This window comes from Sus scrofa, chromosome 8, assembly GCF_000003025.6.
Source record: "Sus scrofa isolate TJ Tabasco breed Duroc chromosome 8, Sscrofa11.1, whole genome shotgun sequence".
Lineage (NCBI taxonomy): Eukaryota > Metazoa > Chordata > Mammalia > Artiodactyla > Suidae > Sus > Sus scrofa.
In genome coordinates this window covers 90,224,408-90,244,032 of record NC_010450.4, presented here as the reverse complement: position 1 = coordinate 90,244,032, position 19,625 = coordinate 90,224,408, and the positions used below count along the sequence as shown (strand labels likewise).

General features: G+C 37.8%; 1 long non-coding RNA gene across 1 annotated transcript in view; it reads right to left on the bottom strand.

Moving 5' to 3' along the window:
* LOC106504725 overlaps positions 1-19,625 on the bottom strand; it is a 57,629-nt gene that overhangs the window by 22,039 nt on the left and 15,965 nt on the right. The window contains exons 2-3 of the long non-coding RNA XR_002346784.1: positions 12,527-12,640; positions 1,144-1,274 (exon numbers count right to left, since the gene is read on the bottom strand). This is a non-coding gene — a long non-coding RNA (uncharacterized LOC106504725). The remainder of the gene's footprint in view (positions 1-1,143; positions 1,275-12,526; positions 12,641-19,625) is intronic.

The window sequence follows — 19,625 nt, the reverse complement described above, 5'->3', positions numbered from 1 at the left end:
AGATTATTTTGAATTGAAGGAACTGGGAAGCAGGTAAAAACTTTCTGCTCTCCCGCTATTTGCCTTAAAGCAGGGCATAAATTTACAAAAGTATCTCTCCTCCTCTACCAGTCAAAAACAAAAGTTAATCACTGGAAAAAACCTGGGACCTTATCAGTCTGGAGAAGGCAACAGAAGAATCTTCACAACTTTACTAACCAGCTTATGTCTACCATTAGTTTGCTCTAGCTCCAACCCCTCAATGTTTGTTTTCCCACAGTTTGCTGCCCTTGGAAGCCTAAAACTGTTTTCCTCTGTCATGTCATTTACTAGAGATACACTGTTTTCTGTTTAATATGATAGATAAACCAGACTTCTAAGCCATCAATTTGAATTACTCATTTTTCTCTGGGTGCCTCCATTTATACAGGATGTATAGATGTTCATGACCTTCTGTGTTTCTCTTGCTAATAACCTATCTTTTGTTACAGGGGCCCCAGAGAGATTTAGAATGGTAAAATAAATTATTTTTCTTCCTCTATAAATATTTAGTAAGAAATATTAAGAATGTACATTTTAAATAGTAATTAATTTGAGATATAATTGTCAGAGTTGCACTGCCTAGAACCTGTATCTTATACAATTTCAAGTAGAAAATAAAACAACAGAAACCAAGGGTTTCTTCTCAAAGCCTATTCTCCCACTTTAAGATGCATGTGTTTCAAACAATTTTCAAATATATCTCTTTAAGAAGTTCAGTAAAACGTATCTTTTCTGGAATAATTCCCTTAAGATTTTGCTAACTTATGTTATTAAACAGTCATGCATTAATTGATTAATTCAATAAGTACATAACATGAAAAGTACTGGGAAATCTTGGAGCACACACAGAGATAATCAAAGTAAGATTTCCACTTCCAAGGCCCTACAGCACAGTTTTCATGTTACTTCGAGCAATACAAGACTTGACATGCGAATTAGGGATATATCACCTTTTGAATACAGTTAAATCTCAGACCAAGAACCTTAGATTTTACTAGATGGGAAATTGCAAACCACTTATGGAACTGCTTTTAGTAAAGGCTGAATATGGCAGCTTCCTTATTTGAGGTCTGTAATTCTCCCAAGAATCAATTTTTTTGAGTCCTCTGTAGTTTCACTCACCACAAATGTCACATAATCAGGAACACACAGGTATAGGTGGAGGTGGAAAGTGTCCTCTGAGCTCGAAACCATTATTTCCCATGGTCTGCTCAAAACTAACTAGTAGACTGAATAATTCAACCATTCTCCTCCTATTCAAAAAGAAAATTCATAAGAATCATCAATTATTTTGAAGCTCTCTATTCACTAGTATTATCATTTGACATTATTAACAATGTTGATATTTGGCTCATAATCTATTTACCCATTAAAGTACTATCATCAGACAATAATTTTACCATGTATATACTGCTACCAACACTCTAATTTTAGTCTTTTGTTCTCAGGTCCACTCATCAAAACCTCTACTGTTCTTTTAGCAACCACTCTTATAGCCATGGCCTTAAACTTGTTAAATTATGGCACTACAAAGTACATGGTCTAAAATCTATGCTAGGTCCTCAAAATGGCTTGGGAATCATTTTTGTGCCAACAACTTCATTCCTCTTAGCATGTATTTAAAACCATCACTATTTCCTCAATACCACCTCACTACTTCTACTGAATACAGACAATTTTATATCTTTTTTATATTACTTGATGAATTTATTACATTTATAGTTGTACAATGATCATCACAATCCAATTTTATAGAATTTCCATCCCATACCCCCAGTCACCCCCCACCCCCAAACTGTCTCCTTTGGAAAACATTAGTTTTTTCAAAGTCTGTGAGTCAAAGTAGTTCATTGTGTCCTTTTTTCAGATTCCACATGTGAGTGACAGCATTTGATGTTGGTGTCTCATTGTATGGCTGACTTCACTTAGCATGATAATTTCTAGGTCCATCCATGTTGCTAAAAATGCCAGTATTTCTTTCCTTTTAATGGCTGAGTAATATTCCATTGTGCATATATATGTACCTCATCTTCCTGGTCCACTCCTATGTTGATGGGCATTTTGGTTGTTTCCATATCTTGGCTATTGAAAATAGTGCTGCTATGAACATTGGAGTACATGTGTCTTTGTGAGTCATGGTTTACTCTGGATAGATGCCCAGGAGTGGGATTGCTGGATCAAATGGTAATTCCATTTTTAGTTTTCTGAGGCATCTCCATACTGTTTTCCACAGTGGATGCACCAATTTACAATCCCATCGACAGTGTAATAGGGTTTTTTTTCTCCACACCCTCTCCAGCAATTATTGTTTATAGATGTTTTGAGAATGGCCATTACAGTGGTTTTGATTTGCATTTCTCTAATGATGAGTGATGCTGAACATCTTTTCATGTGTATTTTGGCCATATGTATGTCTTCTTTGGAGAACTGCCTGTTTAGATCTGTCTATTTTTTGATGGGGCTATTTGTTTTTTTGGTATTGAGCAGCAGAAGGTGTTTATATATTTTGGAGATTAATCCCTTGTCAGTCGATGCATTTGCTAAGATTTTCTCCCATTCTGTGGGTTTTCTTTTCGTTTTGTTTAGGGTTTCCTTTGCTGTGCAGAAACTTTTAAGTCCCGTTTGTTTATTTTTGTTTTTACCATCATTAGTCTAAGAGGTGGATCTGAGGAGATGTTGCTGTCGTTTATGTCAGATGTCAGAGAGTGTTTGGCCTATGTTTTCCTCTAAGAGTTTTATAGTATCTGGTCTTATATCTAGGTCTTCAATCCATTTTGAGTTTATTTTTGTGTGTGGTATTAGGGAGTGTTCCAATTTCATTCTTTTACATGTGGTTGTCCAGTTTTCCCAGCACCACTTATTGAACAGGCTGTCTTTTCTCCATTGTATATTCTTGCTTCCTTTGTCATAGATTAGTTGCCTCTAGGGGCATGGGTTTAATTCTCGGCTTTCTATCCTGCTCCACTGATTCTATATTTCTATCTTTGTGCCAGTACCATATGGTTTTGATGACTGTTGGCTTTGTAGTATAGTCTGAAGTCAGGGGGCCTGATGCCTCCAGCTCCATTTTTCTTCCTCAGGATGTCTTTGGCTATTCTGGGTCTTTTGTGCTTCCAAACAGACTTCAAACTATTTTGTTTGAGTTCCGTGAAAAAATGTCCTTGGTAATTTGATAGGGATTGCATTGAATCTGTAGATTGCCTTGGGTAGTATAGTCATTTTGATAATATTAACTCTTCTAATCCAAGAGCATGATATGTCTTTCCATATATTTGTGTCATCTTTGATTTCTTTCATCAGTGTCCTATAGTTTTCAGAGTACAGGTCTTTTGCCTCTTTAGGTAGGTTTACTCCTAGGTATTTTATTCTTTTGGATGCCATGGTAAATGGGATTGCTTCCCTAATTTCTCTTTCTGATCTTTCATTGTTAGTATATAGAAATGCAGTTGATTTCTGTGTATTGATTTTGTATCCTACAACTTTGCCAAATTCATTGATGAGCTCTAACGGTTTTCTGGTAGAGTCTTTAGGATTCTCTAGGTATAGTATCATGTCATCTGCAAACAGGGATAGTTTAACTTCTTGTTTTCCAATTTGGATTCCTTTTATTTCTTTTCCTTCTCTGATCGCTGTGGCTAGGTCTTTCAGAACTATGTTGAAGAGTAGTGGCAAGAGAGGACATCCTTGTCTTGTTCCTGATCTCAGCAGGAATTCTTTCAGCTTTTCACCATTGAGAATGATGTTATCTGTGGGTTTGTCATCTATGGCCTTTATCATGTTGAGGTAGGTTCCCTCTGTGCCCACTTTCTGAAGGGTTTTTATCAGAAATGGGTGTTGGATTTTGTCAAAGGCTTTTTCTGTGTCTATTGAGAGGATCATATGGTTTTTATTCTTCAGTCTGTTAATGTGGTGTATCACACTGATGGACTTGTGGATATTGAAGAATCCTTGCATCCCTGGGATAATTCCCACTTGATCATGATGTACAATCCTTTTCATGTATTGTTGGATGTGGTTTGCTAGTATTTTGCTGAGGATGTTTGCATCGATGTTCATCAGTGAAATTGGCCTGTAGTTTTCTTTTTTTGTGGTATCTTTGGTTTTGGTATCAGGGTGATGGTGGCCTCATAGAATGAGTTTGGGAGTATCTGCAATTTTTTGGAATAGTTTCAGAAGGATGTTAGCTCTTCTCTAAATGTTTGCTAGGATTTGCCTGTGAAGCCATCTGGTCCTGGACTTTTGTTTGTTGGAAGTTTTTTAATCACAATTTCAATTTTAGTTCTTGTGATTCGATCATTCATCTTTTCTATTTCATCTTGGTTTAGTCTTGGAAGATTGTACTTTTCTAATAATTTCTCCATTTCTTCTAGGTTTTCCATTTTATTGGTGTATAGCTGCATATAGCAGTCTGTTGTGATCCTCAGTATTTCTATGGTGCCATTGTTACCTCTCCTTTTTCATTTCTAATTTTATTGTTTTGAGTCCTCTCTGTTTTTTGCTTGATAAGTCTGGCTAAGGGTTTATCAATTTTGTTGATCTTTTCAAAGAACCAGCTTTTCATTTCATTGATCTTTTCTATGGTTTTCTTTGTTTCTAGTTCATTGATGGCTGCTCTGATCTTTATGATTTCTTTCCTTCTACTAACTTCAGGTCTTGTCTGTTCTTCTGTCTCGAGCTGCTTTAGATGTAATGTTAGATTGTTTATTTGAGCTTTTCTTGTTTCCTGAGGTGGGCTTCTATTACTATAAATTTCCCTCTTAGAATGGTGTTTGCTGCATCCCATAGGTTTTGGAGTGTCGTATCTTTGTTGTCATTTGCTTCTACGTATTTTTTAGTTTCCTCTTTGATTTCTTCAGCGATCCATTGGTCGTTTAGTAACATGTTGTTTAGTCTCCACGTTTTTGTGTTTTTCGCAGTTTTTTTTCCTTGTTGTTGATTTCCAGTCATATAGTGTTGTGGTCAGAAATGATGCTTGATGTGATTTCAAATTTCTTAAAGTTACCGAGGCTTGATTTGTAGCCCAGGATGTGATCAATCTTAGAGAATGTTCCATGTGCACTTGAGAAGAATGCATATCGTGTTGCTTTTGGATTGAATATGCTATAAATATCTATTAAATCCATCTGGTCTAATGCTTCATTCAGGGCCTGTGTTTCCTTATTGATTTTCTGTCTGGATGATCTTTCCATTGCTGTAAGTGGGGTGTTAAAGTCCCCTGCTATTATTATGTTATTGTCAATTTTTCCTCTTAATGTTGTTAGCAGTTTCCTTACACATTGTGATGAGGCTATGTTGGGTCTGTAGATATTTTAAATTATTATATCTTCTTGGATTGATTCTTTGATCATTAGTTAGTTGCCAAGACCAGCTCAGCAGGATGGGGCTGAAGAACGGGTGCTGTGAAACTTAAGCAAAAAAGTTAACATGAAACAAAACACAGAGACATTTATCTTCAGTAAAGGTGGGAACCGGGGGAGTCAAGGTCTCAGGGACCAAGAGCACTGCCTCAAGAAACCACACTGCTTTTATTGTGTTCTCTAGGATTACGTCAAGCCAGAAGGTGGTTGTAGGTGCAGGATATAGGATTTTTAAAGTTATTTTAAAAGTCACATAGCAGGTTGCTGATTAAGCTTTTATTCTGACCTTTAGGCATTTAGCAATCATTAGCATTTGAGGAAACTTGGCATCAGCTATCTATGCATAGCATCTAGAGAATCACCACTGTGCCTCTGTAGATGGTGTGCCTATGTTTGCACCTAGGTTCTCCTTGCTAATGCATATCCTGCTAACAACCCCTCATAAACCCCTTGGGGTCATGAGGCTCCTCTTTCTTTTATTCTTAAGAGGATGTATCATGCTGTGCAAATGGTGTGCCAATCTGCACAGGTCTGGCGTGCCTAGACCAATGCATTAGGTCCTCATTCAGCTGACCCTATGGATAACTTATGCCTTTAGGTCTTTGTTCTTAAGCTTAAGTCATTTACCAGCATTGAGACTGTTTTCCAGGCAGGAAGATGGGGTAAAGTAAAGCAGGACAAAATGGAGCTTTCAGCAAAGAAGCTAAGAAAATATTGTAGAAGCATATCTCACAACAGGTAGTGACCTTCCTTGTCCCTTAAAATATTCTTCATTTTAAAGTCTATTTTGTCTGATATGAGTTTTGCTACTCCAGCTTTGATTCCCGTTTGCATGGAATATTTTCTTCCATCCTCTCACTTTCAATTTGTATGTGTCCCTAGAAGTGAGATGGGTCTTTTGAAGATAGCATATATATGGGTCTTGTTTTTTTATCCATTCAGCCAGTCTATGTCGTTTGGTGGGGGCATTTAATCCATTAACATGTAAGGTAATTATTGATGTGTATGTTCTTATTGCCATATTATTAGTTGCTTTGGGTTTGTTTTTCTTGCTCTTTTTTCTTCCCTTCTTCTCTTGTTCTCTCCTCTTGTGGTTTGATGACTATCTTTAGTGTTGTATTTTAGTTGATTTTTCTTATTTGTTTGTGTATCAGTTGTAGATTTTTGGTTTGCAGTTACTCTGAAGTTTTATATAAGAGTCTACATATACATATATATATGACATTGTTTTAAGTTGTGGGTCTCTTAATTGCAAGTGCATCTCCAGGGTCCTGCATTTGTACCCTCCTCTCCTCACGATTTCTGATTTTGGTGGCATAATTGTGGGTGGATGATTTCATATCTTTACTGTATATATACCTTTATTGGTGAGCCTTGTCATTTGTGGTATTTGTGTTTCTAGTTGCAGCCTTTTCCTTTCTGCCTAGAGAAGTTCCTTTAGTGTTTGTTGTAAAGCTGGTTTAGTGTTGCTGAATTCTCTCAGCTTTTGCTTATCTGTGAAGCTTTTGATTTCTCCTTCAAATCTGAATGAAAGCCTGGCTGGGTAAAGCGATCTTGGTTGGAGGTTTTTTCCATTCATCACATTAAGTATATCATGGCACTCCCTTCTGGCATGCAGAGTTTCTGCTGAAAAATCTGCTGATAACCTTGTTGGGGTTCCCTTGTATGTTACTTGTTTCTTTTCCCTAGCTGCTTTCAAGATTTTCTCTGTCTTTAATTTTGGTTAGTTTGATTAATATGTGTCTTGGTGTATTCCTCCTTGGTTTTATTTTATATGGTACTCGTTGTGCTTCCTGGACTTGAGTGAGTGGTTCCTCTCCCATGTTAGGGAAGTTTTCGGCTATTATGTCTATTTTTTCTGTTGCTTTCTCTCTCTCTTCTCATTCTGGCACCCCTACAATACAGATGTTGGTACGTTTAACGTTGTCCCAGAGTTCTCTGAGACCCTCTTCATTTGTTTTCAATCTTTTTTCTATTTTCTGTTTCCACATCCGTGATTTCCACTAATCTGTCCTCCACCTCGCTTATTCATTCTTCTGCTTCCTGTATTCTGCTGTTGGCTGCTTCTAATTTTTTTTTTTCATTTCAATTATTGTATTTTGAATCTCTTCTTGCTTAAGTTTTATATCTTGTGTTTCTTTGCTCAGCGTTTCCTGTAAATTATCCCTCTTTGTCTCCAGTTTATTTCCAATGTCTTGCATCATCTTCAGCATCAACAGTCTAAAGTCTTTTTCCTGGAGGCTGAGAATCTCCTGATCACTTGGCTATTTTTCTGGGTTTTTTCCTTTCTCCCTTATTTGAGTTATAGTTCTCTGTCTTTTCATTTTTATAGGTTTTTGGTGTGGTGACCTTTTTACAGGAAATAAAATTGTAGCCTCTCTTACTTCTGGTATATTCCCCCCTTGTGGCTGAAGTTGGCTTGGGGGCTTGCTGTAGGCTTCCTGATGGGAGGAATGATGCCTGCCCACTGGTAGGTGGAGCTGATTCCTATCCCTCTGGTGGGTGGGGCTTTGTCTCTGGGTGAGATTAGAGTTGACTGTGTGCCTGGGGGGGGGGGTCTTTAGGCAGCCTGTTTACTGATGGGTAGGGCTGTGATCCCACCTGGATTGTTGTTTGGCCTGGAGCTTCTCAGTGATGATGGGTGGGGCCAGATTTTCCCAAAATGGCCACCTCCAGAGAAAGGCAGCTGCTAAATATTCCCTAGAGCTTTGCTTCCAACATTCTGGGACATTAAACATACCAACATCTGTATTGTAGGGGTGCCAGAATGAGAAGAGAGAGAGAAAGCAACGGAAAAAATAGACATAATAGCCGAAAACTTCCCTAACATTGGAAAGGAACCACTCACTCAATGCCCTCCCCCCCTACAACAAGCCACATTCATCCCTGCTTTCCCAGGAGGTCCTCCAAGAACTGCAGCCAGGTCCGACCCAGATTCCCATGGAGACCCTGCTTTGCCCTGGAGACCCTGCTTTTGCTCTGGGACCCAGTGCATGTGAAAGTCTGCGTGTGGTTCCAAAAATGGGGCCTCAGTTTCCCCCAGTCAGTACCATGGAGTTCCTGTGCACAAGCCTTACCAGCCGTCAATGCCAGATCCCCTGGGGGCTCTTTCTCCCAATGCCAGATCCCCAGGCATGGGGACTTGACATGGGGCTCAGAACTCTCACTCCTGTAGCTTAATCTCTAGTGATACAGTTACTTTCCAGTCTGTGGGGCTTCCCACCCAGGAGGTGTGGGGTTGCTTATACCGCATAATCACCCCTCCTACCTCTTGATGTGGCCTCCTCTTTGTCCTCTGGAGTAGGATATCTTTTTTGAAAGTTTCTGGCCCATTTGGTTAGTGATTGCTCAGCATTTGGCTGTAATTTTGTTGTTTTTAGGAGAGAAGCTGACCTCCAGTCCTTCTATTCCACTGTCTTAATCCTGTCTGTACCTCATCCAATTCCTATTTCTGGACTCACTGAGGTTCAGGTTCTGCATGTCTCCATGCAGAAGGAATTCTGCCCCCCACAAAGTGATAGACAAGAAACAGATGCTTGTGAGAGACGCAATCGGGCAGGCATGGAAGCTCTGCCTTATATCTCCTAATAAAGGGGACATACTCTGAACTTCCTGTCCTTACCTAATGAGTCAAACTAGTTCGTAATGAATTGTGATAAATTATATTTTGATCCTATTATTTCCTGTGACTCTGCTGAATAAATCTATACCTTTGGATGTATGTGTAACTTTGTAGTGTCTCCTTGTGGTCTACAAACAGTAATATTCCCTAAGGCATTATTTTGGGCTCAGGTATGTCACTTGCTTTTGGCAATGTGATTTAGCAAACCTGTGTAGACAGGGGTTTTAAGTATTTTACATTGTTCTGCTTTGAACTTCAGCCATTCCATTCAGATTGATACAAATTGTCCTAAATAGCCAAGAGTCAACTACAGCAGACATGAACACAACCAACAGCCTAAAGCTCAGCCAATCCCAGCAGTGCCCAGTGTAGACACAACCTCCTCACAGACCTGAGAGTGGGTTATAAATGGAGACTATTGTAAACTGCTTGAAGTTGTATTTATGTAAGATTATTCAATTATTACATGGTTCTATATATCTTTCCTCCTATTCCATTGGAAATTGCTTTTCTTTCTAATGGTCATCTTCACATATTTTGGATTTTTCCTTCCTGGGAGTCTTACCTCAACTTGCTCAAACTGACTTCTGCTAGACCTTTCCCACTTTAGGTCAGCCCCTCCCCTCTGCCACCCTCCCCCACCCCCCACAGAAACTGCATGTACTGCTCAGTTCCAACAATGTCCTGTGCGAGCAGGGCTCCACTGAATGCCTTTTGGACTGAAATGTTTAGGAAATTCTGGAAAAGAATGAAAAAGGTAGAATTTCTTTATATATTCCAAGTATACAATCTCTTCTCTATACTCTGTAGAAGTTTTATCCCAGATGGACCTTTATTTTTTAATATCCCCAAACATATATATTGAATGAAGTCAAATTTATACCTTTACTCATATGATTTTACACTTTTTAGAACCTGTCTAAAGAAAGTTATTTTTAACTGGGTTCATAAATATATACAGTATTTTCTTCTTAGGACTTAACAATTTTTGATTTCATGTTCAGATCTTCTAACACATTTGAAAATATATCTGTGTATGAAATTAGCTTGGTTTCTATTTTACATTTTCCATAACGCTAGTTAATTTATTAACTAGCTAACATTTTCTTCATTGACTTACAATTTCTTCTTCCTTAAAATAAAAAACATCCATAAATGCTTGGGTCTATGAGTTGGCCATTTTGTTCCACTGGCCAACATAAAATAATGAATAGTTCCAGAGCTAGGTAAGGAGAGATTCTATTTGAAAGAATTATTGCAAAGGGAGGGAAGAAACTACTACAATTGTGAGATTTGTGAGCATCTCAAACAAGGCAGGAGGCGATTTTTCTTTTATATAGAGAAATGAACAAGACTAGAAAAAACAAGGAGGCATTCCCATGGTGGCTCAGTGGTAATGAACACAACTAGTATCCATAAGGATGTGGCTTCGATCCCTGGCCTTGCTCAGTAGATTAAGGATCTGGAGTTGGTGTGGCTGTGGTGTAGGCAGGCAGCTACAGCTCTGATTCAACCCCTAATCTGGAAACTTCCCTATGCCATGGGTACAGTCCTGGAAAAAAAAAAGATAGAAAGAAAGAACCAGGAGATGATGAAATAGTGTAATCAGTGGATCAGAAAATATTTTACCCTGAGTCAGCCTATTATCAGAAGGTTAAGAGAGGTTTTCTACTGCTTCTGGCTGAGTGTGGATTAAAAGTTCTGAAGCTTGGGGGAATTAGAGCAACTTAACCAAAGTCTGGTTACCAAATATTTTGTTCCAGCTGTTCAGCTAATATTTATATAGCTAAGAACAGGAATCTGGAGGTTCTGTATTTTGCCAGTCATGGGTATACAAGGGGGATATCCATGAGTTTGATCTAAGTCATATGGGAGAGTCTGCCTCCTTGCATTAAGCCGTTTCCTAAAACACAAAATGATGGGGGAATTTCTTTAACCAAGACTGTTAACCAGGATTACAGGGCTGCAAATTTCAACACTGTGATCAACTTGAGTAAGTATCACAAGTATGCTCTACAGCTATTTAAAACTTAATATCTGGTAAAAACAGGCTTATCTTTCTTAATTTGTTTTCAAGGTATCTTAGGTATTATTGATCTTTTGCCAATTCAAGAGTAACTTGACAATTAACATAAAAACTCATTTTTATAAAGCTAGAATTGCATTATACTTAATATATTGACATAAAAATGGCATTTTCATATTTAATTTTCTCCTTATATATGGTATATACCTTCATAAAGTTAGATTATTTTTTTTCCTTCATGAAAAGTAATGGATTTCCCTATGGATCTACTACCATTTTTTCTTAAATAGAGTCTTAGTTACATTAAAGTTTTCCGTTACTCTTAAAAATGTAATATTCACATTACTATTACTACATGCCTAATTTTTATAACCCATATAAAGGAAAACTATCAATATATGCATATTAGTTTTGGGGCCAACAAACTTGCTAAATTCATTTATTATTTCACAGCATCTATAAATTTTCTTGAATTTTCTGTATATGTATTAATGTCCTCTGAAAATAACAAGTTTCTTTCCATTCTTTACAGTTCTGAATTCTTCTTCCAGCACTGCTTTGTAACTCCAGCATGAAACACTGAATAAAATCAGTGATAAAAGATACCTTGTCTTGCCCCAGAATTTGAGGGAAACTCTAAATTTCTACTGGTATCCACTGAACTGATATTTCACAAAACACATTTTGAAAAACAATCCTTTACCCTAAAATGCAGCACTACTTATTTCTTTGCAACTTACACATTTTAACAAATACAAGGCAGGTTTTTGTTTGTTTGTTTGTTGTATTACTAGAGGTAAAATAGTTTGTATCTACTGATGATATTAGTCATGTGTGTGTAGCATTATTTTTTATTTAGGGAACAAACAGATTTTTATCAAGTGCATATTACATCCGTTTTGGTCTTAAGCTCAGGATCTATGTGCCACATGCTATCTATGTGGCAATTTTAAAGCATAAAATTAAGTTTTTGGTCCTAATCAGATATATCATCCCTGAGTTCCTTTGATACCACAGGTGGTGGTAAGCATAACACTTGGCATTATAAAATACACAGTCTTAACCAATCCAATGCCAGCAGTAAAAGGAAATCACTGATGTACTCTATAGTCTGAGAAACCAAAAACAAAACAGAATAAAACATAAAAAAAAACAAAAATCAAATTCTGAGTAAAGACCTGGTAGATTCCTGACAAGCCGCAAGTGGTGCCTAAGCAGGAATAATAAGGGAAAAACGGCATGTTTTGTGGGAAAATAAAGCACAATAGTGACAATCTAAGCTTCTAAAAAGTTCTGAAATACACAGCATGTAAATCCTTACAGAATGTAATGCCTACCACTGAAGGATATTCACATAAACAGAGAAATAAGATAAACAAGACAGGAACAGTGAGAATTGGAAAAATAAAAGGATTCTGATATTGGATAGAAGTTGAGCCCACAGGAAAAGGATTTCAGAAAGTATTTTACCGCAAACCTAAGTAAGGTTGAGGATGCTACCTTGAAAGGCAAATCCTGTGGAGCCATAAATCTGGAGGGTAGGGTGGGAGGCAGAGAATTCTCCGAAGTCAGAGAGAAGAAAGAAGCTCCACAGCAAGGACGTACTTTGTACATCTGAAACAGAGGAGGGCAATAAACAGTATGTGATTTCATTTATATGTGAAATCTAATAAATGAACAACAAACAAAAAAAATGAGCTCATGAATATAGAGAACAGCTGGTGGTTGCCTGGAGGAATGGGGAGGAATGGGTGAAGGGTGTCAAAAGGTACCAACTTTCAATTATAAAATGAATGTATCATGGGAATGTAATGTATACCATAGTGATTATACCTAGTAATACTATATTGCATATTTGAAAGTAACTAGGAGAATGAATTTTCAAAGTACTCACTATAAGAAAAAAATGTGTACCTATGTATGGTGACATATTAACTGGACTTATTGTGATCATTTTGCAATATACACAAATATGAAATCATTACAATATATGCTAAAAAAGAAACCCTAAAAATTGGAGGGGGGGGAGGTCCCATCTTGGTGCAGTGGAAACAAATTCAACTGGGAACCATGAGGTTGTGGGTTCGATCCCTGGCTTCGCTCAGTGGGTTAAGGATCTGGCGTTGCTGTGAGCTGTGGTGTAGGTCGCAAATGCAGCTTGGATCTGGCGTTGCTGTGGTTGTGGCATAGGCCTGTGGCTGTAGCTCTTATTGGACCTCCTAGCCTGGGAACCTCCACATGCCATGGGTGCAGCTCTAAAAAGACAAAAGACAAAAAAAAAAAATGAAAAATCAGAGGACGGATTCCTTGAAGCCTAAAGATGAGGATATTACCACCTACTTCTAAAGATATGCACTTCATTTAAATATGGGAAACAAAGGTTTTTTTGCTTTTTTTTTTTTTTATAGCTGCACCCATAGCACATGGAAGTTCCTGGGCCAAGGACTGAATCTGAGCCATGGCTGCAACCTGCACCATAGCTATGGCAACACTGTATCCTTTAACCCACTGTGCCAGGCTGGGGATCAAACCCATGCCTCTGCAGCAACCTGAGCTGCTGGAATCAGATTCTTACTGCACCACAGGGGGACTCCAAAGGGGTTTTGTTTAATCCCACACCAATTAAGAGACAAAAAGAAATGAAATAGAATAATGTTTTGAGAAAAAAGTAACACATCATAATCTAATTTTTCAAAGTAAACTAAAGGTTTAACAAAATGTTCACAGCTTTAAAAGGACAGGGCAAATCAAAAATAAAATACAAACTAATGTGGCAGAACTGAAAAACAAACACAAATCATATCTCTAAGTATAAGTAAGCTCAAATTTGACATTGGGGATGTGAGATTTAAATAAGCTTTACTTTCATGGAATACCAAGAAAAAAAGTCATGATAATATAAAACTCATGATTATCTACAGAAATATAAAGAGTGGTAGTCTAGTCTATGCTACGATGAGTGCAAGACACATTAATTTCTGACGGCAAACAAAATGGGAAAAAAAAAAAAACATCTTTCTAGACCCCACGTTGGTAACCCCCATATTTAAGGGATGAAAACCCCTATAGGACAATAGAAAGGGGACTCTTCCTCTTGCTCCCAGCTGTCCTGGGAGCTGTTTACTTTCCTGTAATAAAGACCTTGCTTGCTTGTTGCCTGTGTGTTTGTGAAGTTCATTCTTCGGCTCCATAAACAAGTACCCGGATTCCAGTGACATCTTTCTGGCATCACCTACTCTCAGGGTGGCTCTTCCTCCGAGAGTGCACTTTCACTTTAATAAACCTGCTGCAACACTTCCCTTTTGGTGGACTCAACTGGACACGATTGGACTCTATTGTGGTTTCCAAGGCAACACTGACACAGCTGCACTTCTTTCGTTTTGGTGAACCTGGAGATGCCCCTTAAAGCACCTTATAGAACTATAATGCTTTCGAGCTGTGACACTTTCTAGCTATAACACTCCCACCTAAAGAGCTTGCTTGCATTTTCAAGGCACTTGCTGTTTCAATTCTTTGGCGCATGTGAGCAAGAACCGAAAAAATAAAAACAATGCAGCCCTAACACACATATACGTATACACACAAACACTTATACACATATGTGGCTTTATCCTTTTACCAGGTAACATTATCCCCAAATCATCAATTAAAAGCAACTTTGAGGAGTTCCTGTTATGGCTCAGCCATAATGAACCCAACTAGTAACCATGAGGATATGGGTTTGATCCCTGGCCTCACTCAGTGGATTAAGGATCCAGCTTTGACATGAGTTGTGGTGTAGGTCACAGAAGAAGCTCAGATTTGGCGTTGCTGTGGCTGTGGCATAGGCCAGCAGCTGTAGCTCTGATTTGATCCCTAGCCAGGGAGCTTCCATATGCCACAGGTGTGACCCTAAAAAAAGGCAAAAAAAAAAAAAAGCAACTTTGAAAATGCAGGAATATGCTATCAACTTTTTTTCTCTCTCCGTACATTATTGAAGAAATGTATTCAATCCCTATCATATGCCAAATACAGGGCCATGCCAGAAAAAAAGGATAATATATAATAACAATGGTCTTTACCTTAAAAAAGCTATTATACAGAATGAATCAGGAAAGTGGACTGTAGTTATCATACCTTGTGGCAGATAGAGCATGCCCTAATGATAATTTCAATATGGGGAAAAAAAATTCTATTTTTAGTCTTATTCTTAATGGGATAAATGCTTTCAAATGGTTAAGGAAAGCTTTCCAGAAGAGAGTATCTACCTGAATCTAAAAAGTGAAGACGGTTTGGTCAAGCAAGGGAGGTCAGTAAGGCACAGCAACAACCAGAGTAAGGCAGATAACAAGAAGCATGCTCAGAGAAATAGAGCAGATCACCACTTCTGGTGCATGTATTTTTTTTGGCATGGGGTAGTAGTTACGTGTGTGTTGAAATCAGTGGTGGAAAGTAGCCAGAGAGATTTCAAACATGACATCATGAAATCAAAGAGAGAAAGAGCTGAACAAATTTGAAGCAACAGAATTTTATGTTGTAAACAAGCTTAATCGTATGTGACTTGCTTGTTGAATTACCAACCACTACCCCCCTGGGAAATTTTGGAAATGAACTGTATTTCCAAAAACTACAAAATAAAAGGTCAATAATTATGTCATGAATTACAGACTGACTAAATAAATGATTTTTTTTTTTTTAAATCTACTGCTCTAGTGCAAGCGTTAGAGCTGCATTTGAAGATTATACAACTAAAAGCGTTACAGCAGGCAGATAGCTAGCTCTGAGCAGGAAAGTGAAGCGTGGGGCCAAGTGGCAGGAAAGCACACATCTTGTAAACAGCAGGATCCATGGCAGACAAAGAAAAGCAGGAACCTCTAGACTAACAGGAAACCACACATTGTGTGGGGATGATAAGTGCCCTGGAGGCAGACAAAGCAAGCTGGAAGAGGGAGAATCTCCTGGTTCTGAATTTAACCTATTGCTCATTATGTCCTCATTGCAATAAAATTAGCCTTGCAGACAAGAAGTACCCATCATGCACCTGCCATGACACTTTTGATCAAAGCATTTTTAAGAATGAGACTCCCTCCTCCCTTCAAGAAGGTGAAGCTGGAAGGAAAATTAAGGAATATGGGCCCCCAAGCCCCTCCTTCCCACTGAATATTCCACCTCTGCAACTGGATGCCCTTAATAACCAGAGTACCAAAAGAAAGAGAGGGCAGCTGCTTGCTTCTCTGCCTGCCTCTCTTTAAGAGGTGTATTTCTTACCTAAATAAATTCTCACTTTACTTTTTCATCTCATTTCTGAATTCCTTTTGTGAGGAGACAAGAACCATCCTTTTGGGAGCAAAAGCACAACAAAAGGAATTAGAAGAATCGGCATTAATTTAAATTGGCCTTGATAAGAATTTATTCTAGAGCTATCTCTTACTAAAAAGGCAGAGTGGGACAGACAAATTTAGGGATAGCGACTGTGAACTGAAGGTGAAAGAAGAAGAATCAAGGACAAACTCAAGTTTGAATTTCAGGACTGAAAGTGGAAGAGCTTAGAGACTGGGTATAGAAAATAAATACAACATTTAAATACAAATGTTGAACACAAAACAATACGATATATACTCGAAAGTGAGGTTGAAATGGAGCTAATCTCGTTTGACAGTTTAAGGTAAACAGTGATTAGAGCATGTATTAAGCATTATGTCAATGTTGTTTGCTATGATAAACCCAGATGACAAATTTTAAAAAGATTATTGTTGGTACTCTGTTATTCTCAGGTAACTGTAAGTAAAAAGGACTAATTTTAAGCAATCATCAACACAGATACATTCTCTGGGAAATTCACTCAACATGCTCATTTCAAACAAAATATTCTGTAGTGTTCACCATGTAAAATATAGCTTAGATCATGCGGTAGTGATAGAGGAGGATATCAGATACAAATTCAAACAAATTCAAACGGTTTTGAATGACATGAAATGAATAGTCAACTAGAATTCTCTGCCCAAAGTCTAAGTTATACTCAATATGTTTGCTGCACTGTCTGTTTTGTTCCTCTGCTGGTAATAAAAAGCCACTGCAGCACTGTATGAGCTGTGCTTTACAGAATCCTTTTTTTTTTTTTTTTTTTTTTTTTTTGGCCATGCCCTTAACATGCTGAAGTTCCCCAGACAAGGATCAAACCTGCACCACAGCAGTGACAGTGAGGGATCCTTGACCTGTGCAGCTGCCAGGGAACTCCGCTTTAAGAATCCTCCAGCATGCTACTAGTCTAGTTACCTGGAGTCATCCTCCTTAGTCTGCTGGGTGAAATGCTCCAGTTCCTTGGGTACCTTCACAGAAACTGCAGAGAGCACCAAGGACAGAGCCTTCGAGAGGCTGAGATGGAAGTGCTGCCACTAGACCAGACCCTGAGCACACTCCGCCCCCTACTGCTGCCTTATTTCCTTTGAGATGCCCATCAGTTACAATCCAGGTTGGTGTGTCAAGGCTTTGGGAAGGGACAGTCCCCACGTGCTTCCTCTAACAGAGGGCTTGTGGGTGAAGTAACAAAGCTTTCCATTTTGAAGAATAATATGGGTTTCTTTCAGTTTTTTCTTAGCTCAGAAGTTAAACTTAGGCTTGCTCTACTGAAGAAAGAGGAAACAACTGCACTATCACTTAAAAATGAATGTTAAAATAGCAACTGATCAACAAACCAATAAGAACCACAGAAAATAATAAATGGGGAGGCCAGTTCAAGCTTTTACTAGTCACGCCTCTCTTTACGTTATAAGGAAAGACAACTGCCATGGCTTACACATGAAGATATTTTTACATTTCTAAAGGGATGCAAATCCAGTGACTCCGGTTTCCCTTAAGGTTATACTAGTTTAAGAATAGATTCTAAACTTTTACTGATACAGTCTTGGTTTAACTGCCTTCAAAATAGTCTTCAAAGTAAATGAAACTCATTTGCTTATTCTCAAGAATTCCACATATACGGCTTGACCAACAGAGCATGGGTTCTGAAAAGGCGAGATACATTATATTCTCTAAGAAGTCATGGGGACAGGGAGAGAGTAACTAGTAGGGGAAAAAAAGACCGATAAATACTACAAATAAATATTCAGAATATCTTAAAAGCTATCCAATAATACATCACCTATTAAGTGCTAACTTCAGATGATTCAATACTCAAGTCCTTTTATAGATATTTAACTGCAAGGTAATCAATATGCTTCTTAAACTATTCCGTACACAAAAGAGTTTCTAATAAATTTTAAAAGTTATCACCATGGAAATAAAACAATGACATATCTCAAAATAAAAATCTGTAAATCATTCCTGTACAAGAGTATTAATTTTAAATACTTAAAAATATTAACAAGTTAAAGTTCCCTTCAGTTCTCATTTTCATTCTCAACATTAGATGTTGTTTCAAAAATAGCAGTCATTTTTCCCCTTTCACGCTAATAAACAAACGCATATTTACATAAAAATAATTGCTGTACTTGGGAATAAAAATTGGGGAATTTAAGAGTCAAAGCAATAGCATTATTACTTGCCATCAGCAGAAACGAATATGCTGGCTAAGATCCTAAAGAAATAAACATTTTCCTCCTCTTCCTCCCTCCCTCCTCCTTTCTTTCTCAAGAGCTATAACATTCTATTTAGCATATTTCAGAGATTAAATGCACCTCTTTTTACTATATGCTCAACCCAGGTTTATAGTTAGATGTTAAATATTAAGAAAAACAACATATCTTTCTTGATATCGATTTAATGTCTTTGGACAGCTGAAACTTTCTTACAGGAGATTTAATACAGCAAGAGACACACACTTAATTCTCTGCTCAATGCCTACAGAAACTCAGCTTGGCTTCCTGGTAACTTCCTGTCCCTTGCTTTGATTTTCTGAACTCACTGTTTCTCCAACCTTTTCTGAACTATATCCAATTTCTAGGCTTTGCCTATTAATTTGCAACAAATCTAGTTTGTCTCCACAATGGGTAAGGTTATGGATTGAACCTTTTTCTGCAAATAGCACAGCATGCCTTTCACAATTTCTAGCCAGTTGCACCTGCCACCCCAGTCTCTTGCTGCTGCTGTTAATGCCTTGTGCAGCTGTGTCACGTAGTTTCCAAAATTCCCTTCCTCTCAGTGTGTCGGCATCCTATGATGAGAAAGGAAGCTTTCTTTTGATCAATACACAATGACTATTTCTGAAGTTAACATCCAAGTTTACTAAATAATTTGTTCCTAACCAGAGTAAGACACTATATTATTACATGTTGTTAAACACGTTAGTGAAATCCAATCACCTGTTCAGATACACCCTAAATAGTTTGGAATTCTGATTAGCAAAGATCACAGAAAATAAATTTCCCATTTACATGAATGTAGTTAAGACTACATAATAATTAAAGCAAATTGTTCCTCAAAGAAAATAACCTTCATGTTATCTATATAAGGACAATATAACCTTATTCTTAGTCTCAAAATAAAATTGTCTATGTGACGTGGTGTAATCTGAGATATGCTTAAAAGTATGTCAATTCCCTAAATATACACATTCTCTATTAAAAGCTGACACTCTCATTTTTTGAAAAAACTATCATCTCTTTAAGGCTCTTAGGCTATG